The sequence below is a fragment of the Triturus cristatus genome, chromosome 1_1, assembly GCF_964204655.1.
Source record: "Triturus cristatus chromosome 1_1, aTriCri1.1, whole genome shotgun sequence".
NCBI lineage: Eukaryota > Metazoa > Chordata > Amphibia > Caudata > Salamandridae > Triturus > Triturus cristatus.
In genome coordinates this window covers 1210629522-1210647593 of record NC_140579.1, presented here as the reverse complement: position 1 = coordinate 1210647593, position 18072 = coordinate 1210629522, and positions in this window count along the sequence as shown.

Below are 18072 nucleotides of genomic sequence, written 5' to 3'. Positions count from 1 at the left end.
GTAGGACTTGGCTTAGCAGTTCGGGCTGGTCTGTTCCCATGAGGCACAGGGTCAAGACTGATTTGCATATGGTTGATTTCATACTGGAATGGCATGGTGAGCACAAAAACGATGGATTTAGGCCCAGATCTCTGTACTGGGGTGAATGTATGACATTGTTCTGCATTCTGTCCATCAACTGTTGTTTTTGCATTTGTCACCCCGAGTGGGAAGGGTATGGCCAGACGTGGGTCCCGTGCTCTCCATGCCACTGGAAGCAAGCTATCCTGGCTGAAGAGGCCTGAAACTCCGAAACCGGTCCTAGGATGCTTGTTTTCAGTCCAGGGAGGACCTGGTTTGGCAGTTCGAGCTGGACTGTACCCATGAGGCACAGGGTCAAGACTGATTTGCATATGGCTGGGTTCAAACTGGAACTGCATGGTGAGCAATAAAACAATGGATTTAGGCCCAGATCTCTGTACTGGTGTGAATGTATCACACTGTTCTGCATTGTGTCCATCAACTTTTTTTTTTGCATTTGTCAACCCGATTGGGACGGGTATGCTCAGACGTGAGTCCCGTGCTCTCTATGCCACTGGAATCAAGCTATCCTGGCTGAAGAGGGGTAAAACCCTGAAACCGGTCCTAGGATGCTTGGTTCCAGTCCACGTAGGACCTGGCTTAGCATTTCAGGCTGGTCTGTTCCCATGAGGCACAGGGTCAAGACTGATTTGCATATGGTTGATTTCATACTGGAATGGCATGGTGAGCAAAAAAACGATGGATTTAGGCCCAGATCTCTGTACTGGGGTGAATGTATGACATTGTTCTGCATTCTGTCCATCAACTGTTGTTTTTGCATTTGTCACCCCTAGTGGGATGGGTATGCTCAAACGTGAGTCCCGTGCTCTCCATGCCACTGGAATCAAGCTATCCTGGCTGAAGAGGGGTGTAACCCTGAAACCGGTCCTAGGATGCTTGGTTCCAGTCCAGGCAGGACCTGGATTAGCAGTTCGGGCTGGACTGTTCCCATGAGGCACAGAGTCAAGACTGATTTGCATATGGCTGGGTTCATACTGGAACGGCATGGAGAGTAAAAAAACAATGGATTTAGGCCCAGATCTCTGTACTGGGGTGAATGTATGACATTGTTCTGCATTCTGTCCAGCAACAGTTGTTTTTGAATTTGTCACCCCGAGTGGGAAGGGTATGCCCAGACGTGGGTCCCGTGCTCTCCATGCCACTGGAATCAAGCTAACCTGGCTGAAGAGGGGTGAAACCCCGAAACCGGTCCTAGGATGCTTGGTTCCAGGCCAGGCAGGACCTGGCTTAGCAGTTCGGCTGGACTGTTCCCATGAGGCACAGGGTCAAGAATGATTTGCATATGGCTGGGTTCATACTGGAATGGCATGGTGAGCAAAAAAATGATGGATTTAGGCCCAGATCTCTGTACTGGGGTGAATGTATGACATTGTTCTGCATTCTGTCCATAAGCTGTTGTTTTTGCATTTGTCACCCCGAGTGGGACGGGTATGCTCAGACGTGAGTCCCGTGCTCTCCATGCCACTGGAATCAAGCTATCCTAGCTGAAGAGGGGTGAAACCCCGAAACCGGTGCTAGGATGCTTGGTTCCAGTCAAGGCAGGACCTGGCTTAGCAGTTCGGGCTGGACTTTTCCCATGAGGCACAGGGTCAAAACTGATTTTCATATGGCTGGGTTTATATTGGAATGGCATGGTGAGCAAAAAAACGATGGATTTAGGCCCAGATCTCTGTACTGGGGTGAATATATGACATTGTTCTGCATTCTGTCCATCAACTGTTGTTTTTGCATTTGTCTCCCCGAGTGGGAAGGGTATGCCCAGATGTGGGTCCCGTGCTCTCCATGCCACTGGAATAAAGCTATCTTGGCTGAAGAGGGGTGAAACCCCGAAACCAGTCCTAGGATGCTTGTTTCCAGTCCAGGGAGGAAATGGCTTGGAAGTTCGGGCTGGACTGTACCCATGAAGCACAGGGTCAAGACTGATTTGCATATGGCTGGGTTCAAACTGGAGAAGCATGGTGAGCAAAAAACGATGGATTTAGGCCCAGATCTCTGTACTGGGGTGAATGTATGACATTGTTCTGCATTCTGTCCATCAACTGTTGTTTTTGCATTTGTCAGCCCGAGTGGGACGGGTATGCTCAGACGTGAGTCCCGTGCTCTCCATGCCACTGGAATCAAGCTATTCTGGCTGAAGAGGGGCGAAACCCCGAAACCGGTCCTACGATGCTTGGTTGCAGTCCAGGCAGGACCTGGCTTAGCAGTTCGGGCTGGACTGTTCCCATGAGGAACAGAGTCAAGACTGATTTGCATATGGCTGGGTTCATACTGGAATGGCATGGTGAGCAAAAAAACAATGGATTTAGGCACAGATCTCTGTACTGGGGTGAATGTATGACATTGTTCTGCATTTTGTCCATCAACTGTTGTTTTTGCATTTGTCACCCCGAGTGGGACGGGTATGCCCAGATGTGGGTCCTGTGTTCTCCATGCCACTGGAATCAAGCTATCCTGGCTGAAGAGGGGTGAAACCCCGAAACCGGTCCTAGGATGCTTTTTTCCAGTCCAGGGAGGACCTGGCTTGGCAGTTCGGGCTGGACTGTACCCATGAGGCACAGGGTCAAGAATGATTTGCATATGGATGGGTTCAAACTGGAACGGCATGGAGAACAAAAAAACGATGGATTTAGGCCCAGATCTCTGTACTGGGGTGAATGTATGACATTGTTCTGCATTCTGTCCATCAACTGTTGTTTTTGCATTTGTCACCCCGATTGGGAAGGGTATGCCCAGACGTGGGTCCCGTGCTCTCTATGCCACTGGAATCAAGCTATCCTGGCTCAAGAGGGGTAAAACCCCAAAACCGGTCCTAGGATGCTTGGTTCCAGTCCACGTAGGACTTGGCTTAGCAGTTCGGGCTGGTCTGTTCCCATGAGGCACAGGGTCAAGACTGATTTGCATATGGTTGATTTCATACTGGAATGGCATGGTGAGCAAAAAAACTATGGATTTATGCCCAGATCTCTGTACTGGGGTGAATGTATAACATTGTTCTGCATTCTGTCCATCAACTGTTGTTTTTGCATTTGTCACCCCGAGTGGGAAGGGTATGGCCAGACGTGGGTCCCGTGCTCTCCATGCCACTGGAAGCAAGCTATCCTGGCTGAAGAGGGGTGAAACCCCGAAACCGGTCCTAGGATGCTTGTTTTCAGTCCAGGGAGGACCTGGTTTGGCAGTTCGAGCTGGACTGTACCCATGAGGCACAGGGTCAAGACTGATTTGCATATGGCTGGGTTCAAACTGGAACTGCATGGTGAGCAATAAAACAATGGATTTAGGCCCAGATCTCTGTACTGGGGAGAATGTATCACATTGTTCTGCATTTTGTCCATCAACTGTTGTTTTTGCATTTGTCACCCCGAGTGGGAATGGAATGCCCAGACGTGGGTCCCTTGTTCTCCATGCCTCTGGAATCAAGCAATCCTGGCTGAAGAGGGGTGAAACCCCGAAACCGGTCCTAGGATGCTTGGTTCAAGTCCAGGGAGGACCTGGCTTGGCAGTTCGGGCTGGACTGTTCCCATGAGGCACAGGGTCAAGACTGATTTGCATATGGCTGGGTTCAAACTAGAATAGCATGGTGAGCAAAAAAATGATGGATTTAGGCCCAGATCTCTGTACTGGGGTGAATGTATGACATTGTTCTGCATTGTGTCCATCAACTTTTTTTTTTGCATTTGTCACCCCGATTGGGACGGGTATGCTCAGACGTGAGTCCCGTGCTCTCTATGCCACTGGAATCAAGCTATCCTGGCTGAAGAGGGGTAAAACCCTGAAACCGGTCCTAGGATGCTTGGTTCCAGTCCACGTAGGACCTGGCTTAGCATTTCGGGCTGGTCTGTTCCCATGAGGCACAGGGTCAAGACTGATTTGCATATGGTTGATTTCATACTGGAATGGCATGGTGAGCAAAAAAAACGATGGATTTAGGCCCAGATCTCTGCACTGGGGTGAATGTATGACATTGTTCTGCATTCTGTCCATCAACTGTTGTTTTTGCATTTGTCACCCCTAGTGGGATGGGTATGCTCAGACGTGAGTCCCGTGCTCTCCATGCCACTGGAATCAAGCTATCCTGGCTGAAGAGTGGTGTAACCCCGAAACCGGTCCTAGGATGCTTGGTTCCAGTCCAGGCAGGACCTGGATTAGCAGTTCGGGCTGGACTGTTCCCATGAGGCACAGGGTCAAGACTGATTTGCATATGGCTGGGTTCAAGCTGGAACGGCATGGAGAGCAAAAAAACAATGGATTTAGGCCCAGATCTCAGTACTGGGGTGAATGTATGATATTGTTCTGCATTCTGTCCATTAACAGTTGTTTTTGAATTTGTCACCCCGAGTGGGAAGGGTATGCCCAGACGTGGGTCCCGTGCTCTCCATGCCACTGGAATCAAGCTATCCTGGCTGAAGAGGGGTGAAACCCCGAAACCGGTCCTAGGATGCTTGGTTCCAGTCCATGCAGGACCTGGCTTAGCAGTTCGGCTGGACTGTTCCCATGAGGCACAGCGTCAAGAATGATTTGCATATGGCTGGGTTCATACTGGAATGGCATGGTGAGCAAAAAACATGATGAATTTAGGCCCATATCTCTGTACTGGGGTGAATGTATGACATTGTTCTGCATTCTGTCCATAAGCTGTTGTTTTTGCATTTGTCACCCCGAGTGGGACAGGTATGCTCAGACGTGAGTCCCGTGCTCTCCATGCCACTGGAATCAAGCTATCCTAGCTGAAGAGGGATGAAACCCCGAAACCGGTGCTAGGATGCTTGGTTCCAGTCCAGGCAGGACCTGGCTTAGCAGTTCGGGCTGGACTTTTCCCATGAGGCACAAGGTCAAAACTGATTTGCATATGGCTGGGTTCATACTAGAATGGCATGGTGAGCAAAAAAACGATGGATTTAGGCCCAGATCTCTGTACTGGGGTGAATATGACATTGTTCTGCATTCTGTCCATCAACTGTTGTTTTTGCATTTGTCTCCCCGAATGGGAAGGGTATGCCCAGACGTGGGTCCCGTGCTCTCCATGCCACTGGAATCAAGCTATCTTGGCTGAAGAGGGGTGAAACCCCGAAACCAGTCCTAGGATGCTTGTTTCCAGTCCAGGGAGGACCTGGCTTGGTAGTTCGGGCTGGACTGTACCCATGAAGCACAGGGTCAAGACTGATTTGCATATGGCTGGGTTCAAACTGGAAAAGCATGGTGAGCAAAAAAACAATGGATTTAGGCCCAGATCTCTGTACTGGGGTGAATGTATGACATTGTTCTGCATTCTGTCTATCAACTAATGTTTTTGCATTTGTCACCCCGAGAGGGAAGGGTATGCCCAGACGTGGAACCCATGCTCTCCATGCCACTGGAATCAAGCTATCCGGGCTGAAGAGGGGTGAAACCCCGAAACCTGTCCTAGGATGCTTGTTTCCAGTCCAGGGAGGACCTGGCTTGGCAGTTCGGTCTGGACTGTACCCATGAGGCACAGAGTCAAGACTGATTTGCATATGGCTGGGTTCAAACTGGAACGGGATGGAGAGCAAAAAAACGATGGATTTAGGCCCAGATCTCTGTACTGGGGTGAATGTATGACATTGTTCTGCATTCTGTCCATCAACTGTTGTTTTTGCATTTGTCACCCTGAGTGGGAAGGGTATGCCCAGACGTGGGTCCCGTGCTCTCCATGCCACTGGAATCAAGCTATCCTGGCTGAAGAGGGGTGAAACCCCGAAACTGGTCCTAGGATGCTTGTTTCCAGTCCAGGGATGACCTGGCTTGGCAGTCTGGGCTGGACTGTGCCCATGAGGCACAGGGTCAAGACTGATTTGCATATGGCTGGATTCAAACTGGAACGGCATGATGAGCAAAAAAACGATGGATTTAGGCCCAGATCTCTGTACTGGGGTGAATATATGAAATTGTTCTGGATTCTGTCCATCAACTGTTGTTTTTGCATTTGTCACCCCGACTGGAAAGGGTATGCCCAGACGTGGGTCCCGTGCTCTCCATGCCACTGGAATCAAGCTACCCTAGCTGAAGAGGGGTGAAACCCCGAAACCAGTCCTAGGATGCTTGTTTCCAGTCCAGACAGGACCTGGCTTAGCAGTTCGGGCTGGACTTTTCCCATGAGGCACAGGGTCAAAACTGATTTGCATATGGCTGGGTTCATACTGGAATTGCATAGTGAGCAAAAAAACGATGGATTTAGGCCCAGATCTCTGTACTGGGGTGAATGTATGACATTTTTCTGCATTCTGTCCATCAACTGTTGTTTCTGCATTTGTCACCCCGAGTGGGACGGGTATGCCCAGATGTGAGTCTCGTGCTCTCCATGCCACTGGAATCAAGCTATCCTGGCTGAAGAGGGGTGAAACCCCGAAACCAGTCCTAGGATGCTTGGTTCCAGTCCAGGCAGGACCTGGCTTAGCAGTTCGGGCTGGACTGTTCCCATGAGGCACAGGGTCAACACTGATTTGCATATGGCTGGGTTCATACTGGAATGGCATGGTGAGCAAAAAAATGATGGATTTAGGCCCAGATCTCTGTACTGGGGTGAATGTATGACATTGCTCTGCATTCTGTCCATCAACTGTTGTTTTTGCATTTGTCACCCCGAGTGGGACGGGTATGCTCAGACTTGAGTCCCGTGCTCTCCATGCCACTGGAATCAAGCTATCCTGGCTGAAGAGGGGTGAAACCCCGAAACCAGTCCTAGGATGCTTGGTTCCAGTCCAGGCAGGACCTGGCTTAGCAGTTCGGGCTGGACTGTTCCCATGAGGCACAGGGTCAAGACTGATTTGCATATGGCTGATTTCATACTGGAATGGCATGGTGAGCAAAAAAACGAAGGATTTAGGCCCAGATCTCTTTACTGGGGTGAATGTATGACATTGTTCTGCATTCTGTTCATCAACTGTTGTTTTTGCATTTGTCACCCTGAGTGGGACGGGTATGCTCAGACGTGAGTCCTGTGCTCTCCATGCCACTGGAATCAAGCTATCCTGGCTGAAGAGGGGTGAAACCCCGAAACCGGTCCTAGGATGCTTGGTTCCAATCCAGGCAGGACCTGGCTTAGCAGTTCGGGCTGGACTGTTCCCATGAGGCACAGGGTCAAGACTGATTTGCATGTGGCTGGGTTCATACTGGAATGGCATGGTGAGCAAAAAACGATGGATTTAGACCCAGATCTCTGTACTGGGGTGAATGTATGACATTGTTCTGCATTCTGTCCATCAACAGTTGTTTTTGCATTTGTCACCCCGAGTGGGACGGGTATGCCAAGATTTGGGTCCCGAGCTCTCCATGCCACTGGAATCAATCTATCCTGGCTGAAGAGGGGTGAAACCCAGAAACGGGTCCTAGGATACTTGTTTCCAGTCCAGGGAGGACCTGGCTTGGCAATCCGGGCTGGACTGTACCCATGAGGCACAGGGTCAAGACTGATTTGCATATGGCTGGGTTCAAACTGGAACGGCATGGTGAGCAAAAGAACAATGGATTTATACCCAGATCTCTGTACTGGGGTGAATGTATGACATTGCTCTGCATTCTGTCCATCAACTTTTGTTTTTGCATTTGTCACCCCGAGTGGGATGGGTGTGCTCAGACGTGAGTCCCATGCTCTCCATGCCACTGGAATCAAGCTATCCGGGCTGAAGAGGGGTGAAACCCCGAAACCGGTCCTAGGATGCTTGATACCAGTCCTGGCAGGTCCTGGCTTAGCAGTTCGGGCTGGACTGTTCCCATGAGGCACAGGGTCAAGACTGATTTGCATATGGCTGATTTCATACTGGAATGGCATGGTGAGCAAAAAAACGATGGATTTAGGCCCAGATCCCTGTACTGGGGTGAATGTATGACATTGTTCTGCATTCTGTCCATCAAATGTTGTTTTTGCATTTGTCACCCCGAGTGGGAAGGGTATGCCCAGACGTGGGTTGCGTGCTCTCCATGCCACTGGAATCAAGCTATCCTGGCTGAAGAGGGATGACATCCCGAAACCGGTCCTAGGATGCTTGTTTCCAGTCCAGGGAGGACCTGGCTTGGCAGTTCTGGCTGGACTGTATCCATGAGACACAGGGTCAAGACTGATTTGCATATGGCTGATTTCATACTGGAATGACATGGTGAGCAAAAAAACGATGTATTTAGGCCCAGATCTCTGTACTGGGTTGAATGTATGACATTGTTCTGCATTCTGTCCATCAACTGTTGTTTCTGCATTTGTCACCCCGAGTGGGACGGGTATGCCCAGATGTCAGTCCCGTGCTCTCCATGCCACTGGAATCAAGCTATCCTGGCTGAAGAGGGGTGAAACCCCGCAACCAGTCCTAGGATGCTTGGTTCCAGTCCAGGCAGGACCTGGCTTAGCAGTTCGGGCTGGACTGTACCCAGGAGGTACAGGGTCAAGACTGATTTGCATATGGCTGGGTTCAAACTGGAACGGCATCGTGAGCAATAAAACAATGGATTTAGGCCCAGATCTCTGTAATGGAGTGAAGGTATCACATTGTTCTGCATTTTGTCCATCAACTGTTGTTTTTGCATTGGTCACCCGAGTGGGAAGGGTATGCCCAGACGTGGGTCCCGTGCTCTCCATGCCACTGGAATCAAGCTATCCTGGCTGAAGAGGGGTGAAACCCCGAAACCGGTCCCAGGATGCTTTTTTCCAGTCCAGGGAGGACCTGGCTTGGCAGTTCGGGCTGGACTGTACCCATGAGGCACAGGGTCAAGAATGATTTGCATATGGATGGGTTCAAACTGGAACGGCATGGAGAACAAAAAAACGATGGATTTAGGCCCAGATCTCTGTACTGGGGTGAATGTATGACATTGTTCTGCATTTTGTCCATCAACTGTTGTTTTTGCATTTCTCATCCTGAGTGGAAAGGGTGTGCCCAGACGTGGGTCCCGTGCTCTCCATGCCACTGGAATCAAGCTATCCTGGCTGAAGAGGGGTGAAATCCCGAAACCGGTCCTAGGATATTTGTTTCCAGTCCAGGGAGGACCTGGCTTGGCAGTTCGGGCTGGACTGAACCCATGAGGCACAGGGTCAAGACTGATTTGCATATGGCTGGGTTCAAACTGGAACGGCATGGTGAGCAAACAAACAATGGATTTAGGTCCAGACCTCTGTACTGTGGTGAATGTATGACATTGTTCTGCATTCTGTCCATCAACTGTTGTTTTTGCATTTGTCACCCAGAGTGGGACGGGTATGCTCAGACGTGAGTCCCGTGCTCTCCATGCCACTGGAATCAAGCTATCCTGGCTGAAGACGGGTGAAACCAAGAAACCGGTCCTAGGATGCTTGTTTCCAGTCCAGGTAGGACCTGGCTTGGCATTCCGGGCTGGACTGTACCCATGAGACACAGGGTCAAGACTGATTTGCATATGGCTGGGTTCAAACTGGAACGGCATGGTGAGCAAAAAAACAATGGATTTAGGCCCAGATCTCTGTACTGGGGTGAATGTATGACATTGTTCTGCATTCTGTCCATCAACTGTTGTTTTTGCATTTGTCACCCCGAGTGGGAAGGGTATGCCCAGACGTTGGTCCCGTGCTCTCCATGCCACTGGAATCAAGCTATCCTGGCTGAAGAGGGGTGAAACCCCGAAACCGGTCCTCGGATGCTTGTTTCCAGTCCAGGGAAGACCTGGATTGGAAGTTCGGGCTGGACTGTACCCATGAGGCACAGGGTCAAGACTGAATTGCATATGGCTAGGTTCAAACTGGAACGGCATGGTGAGCAAAAAAACGATGGATTTAGGCGCAGATCTCTGTACTGGGGTGAATGTATGACATTGTTCTGCATTCTGTCCATCAAATGTTGTTTTTGCATTTGTCACCCCGAGTGGGAAGGGTATGCCCAGACGTGGGTCCCGTGCTCTCCATGCCACTGGAATCAAGCTATCCTGGCTGAAGAGGGGTGACATCCCGAAACCGGTCCTAGGATGCTTGTTTCCAGTCCAGGGAGGTCCTGGCTTGGCAGTTCTGGCTGGACTGTATCCATGAGACACAGGGTCAAGACTGATTTGCATATGGCTGGATTCAAACTGGAACGGCGTGGGGAGCAAAAAAACGATGGATTTAGGCCCAGATCTCTGTACTGGGGTGAATATATGACATTGTTCTGGATTCTGTCCATCAACTGTTGTTTTTGCATTTGTCACCCGGAGTGGGAAGGGTATGCCCAGACGTGGGTCCCGTGCTCTCCATACTACTGGCTGAAGAGGGGTGAAACCCCGAAACCAGTCCTAGGATGCTTGTTTCCAGTCCAGGGAGGACCTGGCTTGGCAGTTCGGGCTGGACTGTACCCATGAGGCACAGGGTCAAGACTGATTTGCATATGGCTGGGTTCAAACTGGAAAAGCATGGTGAGCAAAAAAACAATGGATTTAGGCCCAGATCTCTGTACTGGGGTGAATGTATGACATTGTTCAGCATTTTGTCCATCAACTATTGTTTTTGCATTTGTCACCCCGAGTGGGAAGAGTATGCCCAGACATGGATCCCATGCTCTCCATGCCACTGGAATCAAGCTATCCTGGCTGAAGAGGGGTGAAACCCCGAAACCGGTCCTAGGATGCTTGTTTCCAGTCCAGGGAGGACCTGGCTTGGCAGTTCGGTCTGGACTGTACCCATGAGGCACAGAGTCAAGACTGATTTGCATATGGCTGGGTTCAAACTGGAACGGCACAGATAGCAAAAAAACGATGGATTTAGGCCCAGATCTCTGTACTGGGGTGAATGTATGACATTGTTCTGCATTTTGTCCATCAACTGTTGTTTTTGCATTTGTCACCCCGAGTGGGACGGGTATGCTCAGACGTGAGTCCCGTGCTCTCCATGCCACTGGAATCAAGCTATCCTGGCTGAAGACGGGTGAAACCCCGAAACCGGTCCTAGGATGCTTGTTTCCAGTCCAGGGAGGACCTGGCTTGGCATTCCGGGCTGGACTGTACCCATGAGACACAGGGTCAAGACTGATTTGCATATGGCTGGGTTCAAACTGGAACGGCATGGTGAGCAAAAAAACAATGGATTTACGCCCAGATCTCTGTACTGGGGTGAATGTATGACATTGTTCTGCATTCTGTCCATCAAATGTTGTTTTTGCATTTGTCACCCCGAGTGGGAAGGGTATGCCCAGACGTGGGTCCCGTGCTCTCCATGCCACTGGAATCAAGCTATCCTGGCTGAAGAGGGGTGACATCCCGAAACCGGTCATAGGATGCTTGTTTCCAGTCCAGGGAGGTCCTGGCTTGGCAGTTCTGGCTGGACTGTATCCATGAGACACAGGGTCAAGACTGATTTGCATATGGCTGGGTTCAAACTGGAAAAGCATGGTGAGCAAAAAAACAATGGATTTAGGCCCAGATCTCTGTACTGGGGTGAATGTATGACATTGTTCTGGATTCTGTCCATCAACTGTTGTTTTTGCATTTGTCACCCGGAGTGGGAAGGGTATGCCCAGACGTGGGTCCCGTGCTCTCCATACCACTGGCTGAAGAGGGGTGAAACCCCGAAACCAGTCCTAGGATGCTTGTTTCCAGTCCAGGGAGGACCTGGCTTGGCAGTTCGGGCTGGACTGTACCCATGAGGCACAGGGTCAAGACTGATTTGCATATGGCTGGGTTCAAACTGGAAAAGCATGGTGAGCAAAAAAACAATGGATTTAGGCCCAGATCTCTGTACTGGGGTGAATGTATGACATTGTTCAGCATTTTGTCCATCAACTATTGTTTTTGCATTTGTCACCCCGAGTGGGAAGGGTATGCCCAGACATGGATCCCATGCTCTCCATGCCACTGGAATCAAGCTATCCTGGCTGAAGAGGGGTGAAACCCCGAAACCGGTCCTAGGATGCTTGGTTCCAGTCCAGGCAGGACCTGGCTTAGCAGTTCGGGCTGGACTGTTCCCATGAGGCACAGAGTCAAGACTGATTTGCATATGGCTGGGTTCATACTGGAATGGCATGGTGAGCAAAAAAACGATGGATTTAGACCCAGATCTCTGTACTGGGGTGAATGTATGACATTGTTCTGCATTCTGTCCATCAACTGTTGTTTTTGCATTTGTCACCCCGAGTGGGACGGGTATGCCCAGATGTGGGTCCCGAGCTCTCCATGCCTCTGGAATCAATCTATCCTGGCTGAAGAGGGGTGAAACCCCGAAACCGGTCCTAGGATGCTTGTTTCCAGTCCAGGGAGGACCTGGCTTGGCAGTTCGGGCTGGACTGTATCCATGAGACACAGGGTCAAGACTGATTTGCATATGGCTTGATTCAAACTGGAACGGCGTGGGGAGCAAACAAACGATGGATTTAGGCCCAGATCTCTGTACTGGGGTGAATATATGACATTGTTCTGGATTCTGGCCATCAACTGTTGTTTTTGCATTTGTCACCCAGAGTGGGAAGGGTATGCCCAGACGTGGGTCCCGTGCTCTCCATACCACTGGCTGAAGAGGGGTGAAACCCCGAAACCAGTCCTAGGATGCTTGTTTCCAGTCCAGGGAGGACCTGGCTTAGCAGTTCGGGCTGGACTGTTCCCATGAGGCACAGAGTCAAGACTGATTTGCATATGGCTGGGTTCATCCTGGAATGGCATGGTGAGCAAAAAAACGATGGATTTAGGCCCAGATCTCTGTACTGGGGTGAATGTATGACATTGTTCTGCATTCTGTCCATCAAATGTTGTTTTTGCATTTGTCACCCCGAGTGGGAAGGGTATGCCCAGACGTGGGTCCCGTGCTCTCCATGCCACTGGAATCAAGCTATTCTGGCTGAAGAGGGATGACATCCCGAAACCGGTCCTAGGATGCTTGTTTCCAGTCCAGGGAGGACCTGGCTTGGCTGTTCTGGCTGGACTGTATCCATGAGACACAGGGTCAAGACTGATTTGCAGATGGCTGGATTCAAACTGGAACGGCGTGGGAAGCAAAAAAACGATGGATTTAGGCCCAGATCTCTGTACTGGGGTGAATATATGACATTGTTCTGGATTCTGTCCATCAACTGTTGTTTTTGCATTTGTCACCCGGATTGGGAAGGGTATGTCCAGACGCGGGTCCCGTGCTCTCCATTCCACTGGCTGAAGAGGGGTGAAACCCCGAAACCAGTCGTAGGATGCTTGTTTCCAGTCCAGGGAGGACCTGGTTTGGCAGTTCGGGCTGGACTGTACCCATGAGGCACAGGGTCAAGACTGATTTGCATATGGCTGGGTTCAAACTGGAAAAGCATGGTGAGCAAAAAAACAATGGATTTAGGCCCAGATCTCTGTAATGGGGTGAAGGTATCACATTGTTCTGCATTTTGTCCATCAACTGTTGTTTTTGCATTGGTCACCCGAGTGGGAAGAGTATGCCCAGACGTGGATCCCATGCTCTCCATGCCACTGGAATCAAGCTATTCTGGCTGTAGAGGGGTGAAACCCCAAAACCGGCTCTAGGATGCTTGTTTCCAGTCCAGGGAGGACCTGGCTTGGCAGTTAGGGCTGGACTGTACCCAGGAGGTACAGGGTCAAGACTGATTTGCATATGGCTGGGTTCAAACTGGAACGGCATCGTGAGCAATAAAACGATGGATTCAGGCCCAGATCTCTGTAATGGGGTGAAGGTATCACATTGTTCTGCATTTTGTCCATCAACTGTTGTTTTTGCATTGATCACCCGAGTGGGAAGGGTATGCCCAGACGTGGGTCCCGTGCTCTCCATGCCACTGGAATCAAGCTATCCTGGCTGAAGAGGGGTTCAACCCCGAAACCGGTCCTAGGATGCTTGTTTCCAGTCCAGGGAGGACCTAGCTTGGCAGTTCGGGCTGGACTGTACCCATGAGGTACAGGGTCAAGACTGATTTGCATATGGCTGGGTTCAAACTGGAACGGCCTCGTGAGCAATAAAATGATGGATTTAGGCCCAGATCTCTGTAATGGTGTGAAGGTATCACATTGTTCTGCATTTTGTCCATCAACTGTTGTTTTTGCATTGGTCACCCGAGTGGGAAGGGTATGCCCAGACGTGAGTCCCGTGCTCTCCATGCCACTGGAATCAAGCTATCCTGGCTGAAGAGGGGTGAAACCCCGAAACCGGTCCTCGGATGCTTGTTTCCAGTCCAGGGAGGACCTGGCTTGGCAGTCCGGGCTGGACTGTACCCATGAGACACAGGGTCAAGACTGATTTGCACATGGCTGGGTTCAAACTGGAACGGCATGGTGAGCAAAAAAATGATGGATTTAGGCCCAGATCTCTGTACTGGGGTGAATGTATGACACTGTTCTGCATTCTGTCCATCAACTGTTGTTTTTGCATTTGTCACCCCGAGTGGGAAGGGTATGCTCAGACGTGAGTCCCGTGCTCTCCATGCCACTGGAATCAAGCTATCCTGGCTGAAGAGGGGTGAAACCCCGAAACCGGTCCTAGGATCCTTGGTTCCAGTCCAGGCAGGACCTGGCTTAGCAGTTCAGGCTGGACTGTTCCCATGAGGCACAGAGTCAAGACTGATTTGCATATGGCTGGTGTGATACTGGAATGGCATGGTGAGCAAAAAAACGATGGATTTAGACCCAGATCTCTGTACTGGGGTGAATGTATGACATTGTTCTGCATTCTGTCCATCAACTGTTGTTTTTGCATTTGTCAACCCGAGTGGGACGGGTATGTCCAGATGTGGGTCCCGTGCTCTCCATGCCACTGGAATCAAGCTATCCTGGCTGAAGAGGGGTGACATCCCAAAACCGGTCCTAGGATGCTTGTTTCCAGTCCAGGGAGGACCTGGCTTGGCAGTTCTGGCTGGACTGTATCCATGAGACACAGGGTCAAGACTGATTTGCATATGGCAGGGTTCAAACTGGAACAGCATGGTGAGCAAAAAAATGATGGATTTAGGCCCAGATCTCTGTACTGGGGTGAATGTATGACATTGTTCTGCATTCTGTCAATCAACTGGTTTTTTTGCATTTGTCACCCCGAGTGGGACGGGTATGCTCAGACGTGAGTCCCGTGCTCTCCATGCCACTGGAATCAAGCTATCCTGGCTGAAGAGGGGTGAATCCCTGAAACCAGTCCTAAGATGCTTGTTTCCAGTCCAGGGAGGACCTGGCTTGGCAGTTCTGGCTGGACTGTATCCATGAGACACAGGGTCAAGACTGATTTGCATATGGCTGGGTTCAAACTGGAACAGCATGGTGAGCAAAAAAATGATGGATTTAGGCCCAGATCTCTGTACTGGGGTGAATGTGTGATATTGCTCTGCATTCTGTCCATCAACTGTTGTTTTTGCATTAGTCACCCCGAGTGGAGCGGGCATGCTCAGACTAGAGTCCCGTGCTCTTCATGCCACTGGAATCAAGCTATCATGGCTGAAGAGGGGTGAAACCCCGAAACCGGTCCTAGGATGCTTGGTTCCAGTCCAGGCAGGACCTGGCTTAGCAGTTCGGGCTGGACTGTTCCCATGAGGCACAGAGTCAAGACTGATTTGCATATGGCTGGGTTCATACTGGAATGGCATGGTGAGCAAAAAAACGATGGATTTAGACCCAGATCTCTGTACTGGGGTGAATGTATGACATTGTTCTGCATTCTGTCCATCAACTGTTGTTTTTGCATTTGTCACCCCGAGTGGGACGGGTATGCCCAGATGTGGGTCCCGTGCTCTCCATACCACTGGCTGAAGAGGGGTGAAACCCCGAAACCAGTCCTAGGATGCTTGTTTCCAGTCCAGGGAGGACCTGGCTTAGCAGTTCGGGCTGGACTGTTACCATGAGGCACAGAGTCAAGACTGATTTGCATATGGCTGGGTTCATACTGGAATGGCATGGTGAGCAAAAAAACGATGGATTTAGGCCCAGATCCCTGTACTGGGGTGAATGTATGACATTGTTCTGCATTCTGTCCATCAAATGTTGTTTTTGCATTTGTCACCCCGAGTGGGAAGGGTATGCCCAGACGTGGGTCGCGTGCTCTCCATGCCACTGGAATCAAGCTATCCTGGCTGAAGAGGGATGACATCCCGAAACCGGTCCTAGGATGCTTGTTTCCAGTCCAGGGAGGACCTGGCTTGGCAGTTCTGGCTGGACTGTATCCATGAGACACAGGGTCAAGACTGATTTGCAGATGGCTGGATTCAAACTGGAACGGCGTGGGAAGCAAAAAAACGATGGATTTAGGCCCAGATCTCTGTACTGGGGTGAATATATGACATTGTTCTGGAGTCTGTCCATCAACTGTTGTTTTTGCATTTGTCACCCGGATTGGGAAGGGTATGCCCAGACGTGGGTCCCGTGCTCTCCATTCCACTGGCTGAAGAGGGGTGAAACCCCGAAACCAGTCGTAGGAGTCTTGTTTCCAGTCCAGGGAGGACCTGGTTTGGCAGTTCGGGCTGGACTGTACCCATGAGGCACAGGGTCAAGACTGATTTGCATATGGCTGGGTTCAAACTGGAAAAGCATGGTGAGCAAAAAAACAATGGATTTAGGCCCAGATCTCTGTAATGGGGTGAAGGTATCACATTGTTCTGCCTTTTGTCCATCAACTGTTGTTTTTGCATTGGTCACCCGAGTGGGAAGGGTATGCCCAGACGTGGATCCCATGCTCTCCATGCCACTGGAATCAAGCTATCCTGGCTGTAGATGGGTGAAACCCCAAAACCGGTCCTAGGATGTTTGTTTCCAGTCCAGGGAGGACCTGGCTTGGCAGTTCGGGCTGGACTGTACCCAGGAGGTACAGGGTCAAGACTGATTTGCATATGGCTGGGTTCAAACTGGAACGGCATCGTGAGCAATAAAACGATGGATTTAGGCCCAGATCTCTGTAATGGGGTGAAGGTATCACATTGTTCTGCATTTTGTCCATCAACTGTTGTTTTTGCATTGGTCACCCGAGTGGGAAGGGTATGCCCACACGTGGGTCCCGTGCTCTCCATGCCACTGGAATCAAGCTATCCTGGCTGAAGAGGGGTGAAACCCCGAAACCGGTCCTCGGATTCTTGTTTCCAGTCCAGGGAGGACCTGGATTGGAAGTTCGGGCTGGATTGTACCCATGAGGCACAGGGTCAAGACTGATTTGCATATGGTTGGGTTCATACCGGAACGGCATGGTGAGCAATAAAACGATGGATTTAGGCCCAGATCTCTGTACTGGGGTGAATGTATGACATTGTTCTGCATTTTGTCCATCAAATGTTGTTTTTGCATTTCTCATCCTGAGTGGGAAGGGTGTGCCCAGACGTGGGTCCCGTGCTCTCCATGCCACTGGAATCAAGCTATCCTGGCTGAAGAGGGGTGAAATCCCGAAACCGGTACTAGGATGCTTGTTTCCAGTCCAGGGAGGACCTGGCTTGGCAGTTCGGGCTGGACTGAACCCATGAGGCACAGGGTCAAGACTGATTTGCATATGGCTGGGTTCAAACTGGAACGGCATGGTGAGCAAACAAACAATGGATTTACGCCCAGATCTCTGTACTGGGGTGAATGTATGACATTGTTCTGCATTCTGTCCATCAACTGTTGTTTTTGCATTTGTCACCCCGAGTGGGAAGGGTATGCCCAGACGTGGGTCCCGTGCTCTCCATGCCACTGGAATCAAACTATCCTGGCTGAAGAGGGGTGAAACCCCGAAACCGGTCCTCGGATGCTTGTTTCCAGTCCAGGGAGGACCTGGATTGGAAGTTCGGGCTGGACTGTACCCATGAGGCACAGGGTCAAAACTGAATTGCATATGGCTAGGTTCAAACTGGAACGGCATGGTGAGCAAAAAAACGATGGATTTAGGCGCAGATCTCTGTACTGGGGTGAATGTATGACATTGTTCTGCATTCTGTCCATCAAATGTTGTTTTTGCATTTGTCACCCCGAGTGGGAAGGGTATGCCCAGACGTGGGTCCCGTGCTCTCCATGCCACTGGAATCAAGCTATCCTGGCTGAAGAGAGGTGACATCCCGAAACCGGTCCTAGGATGCTTGTTTCCAGTCCAGGGAGGACCTGGCTTGGCAGTTCTGGCTGGACTGT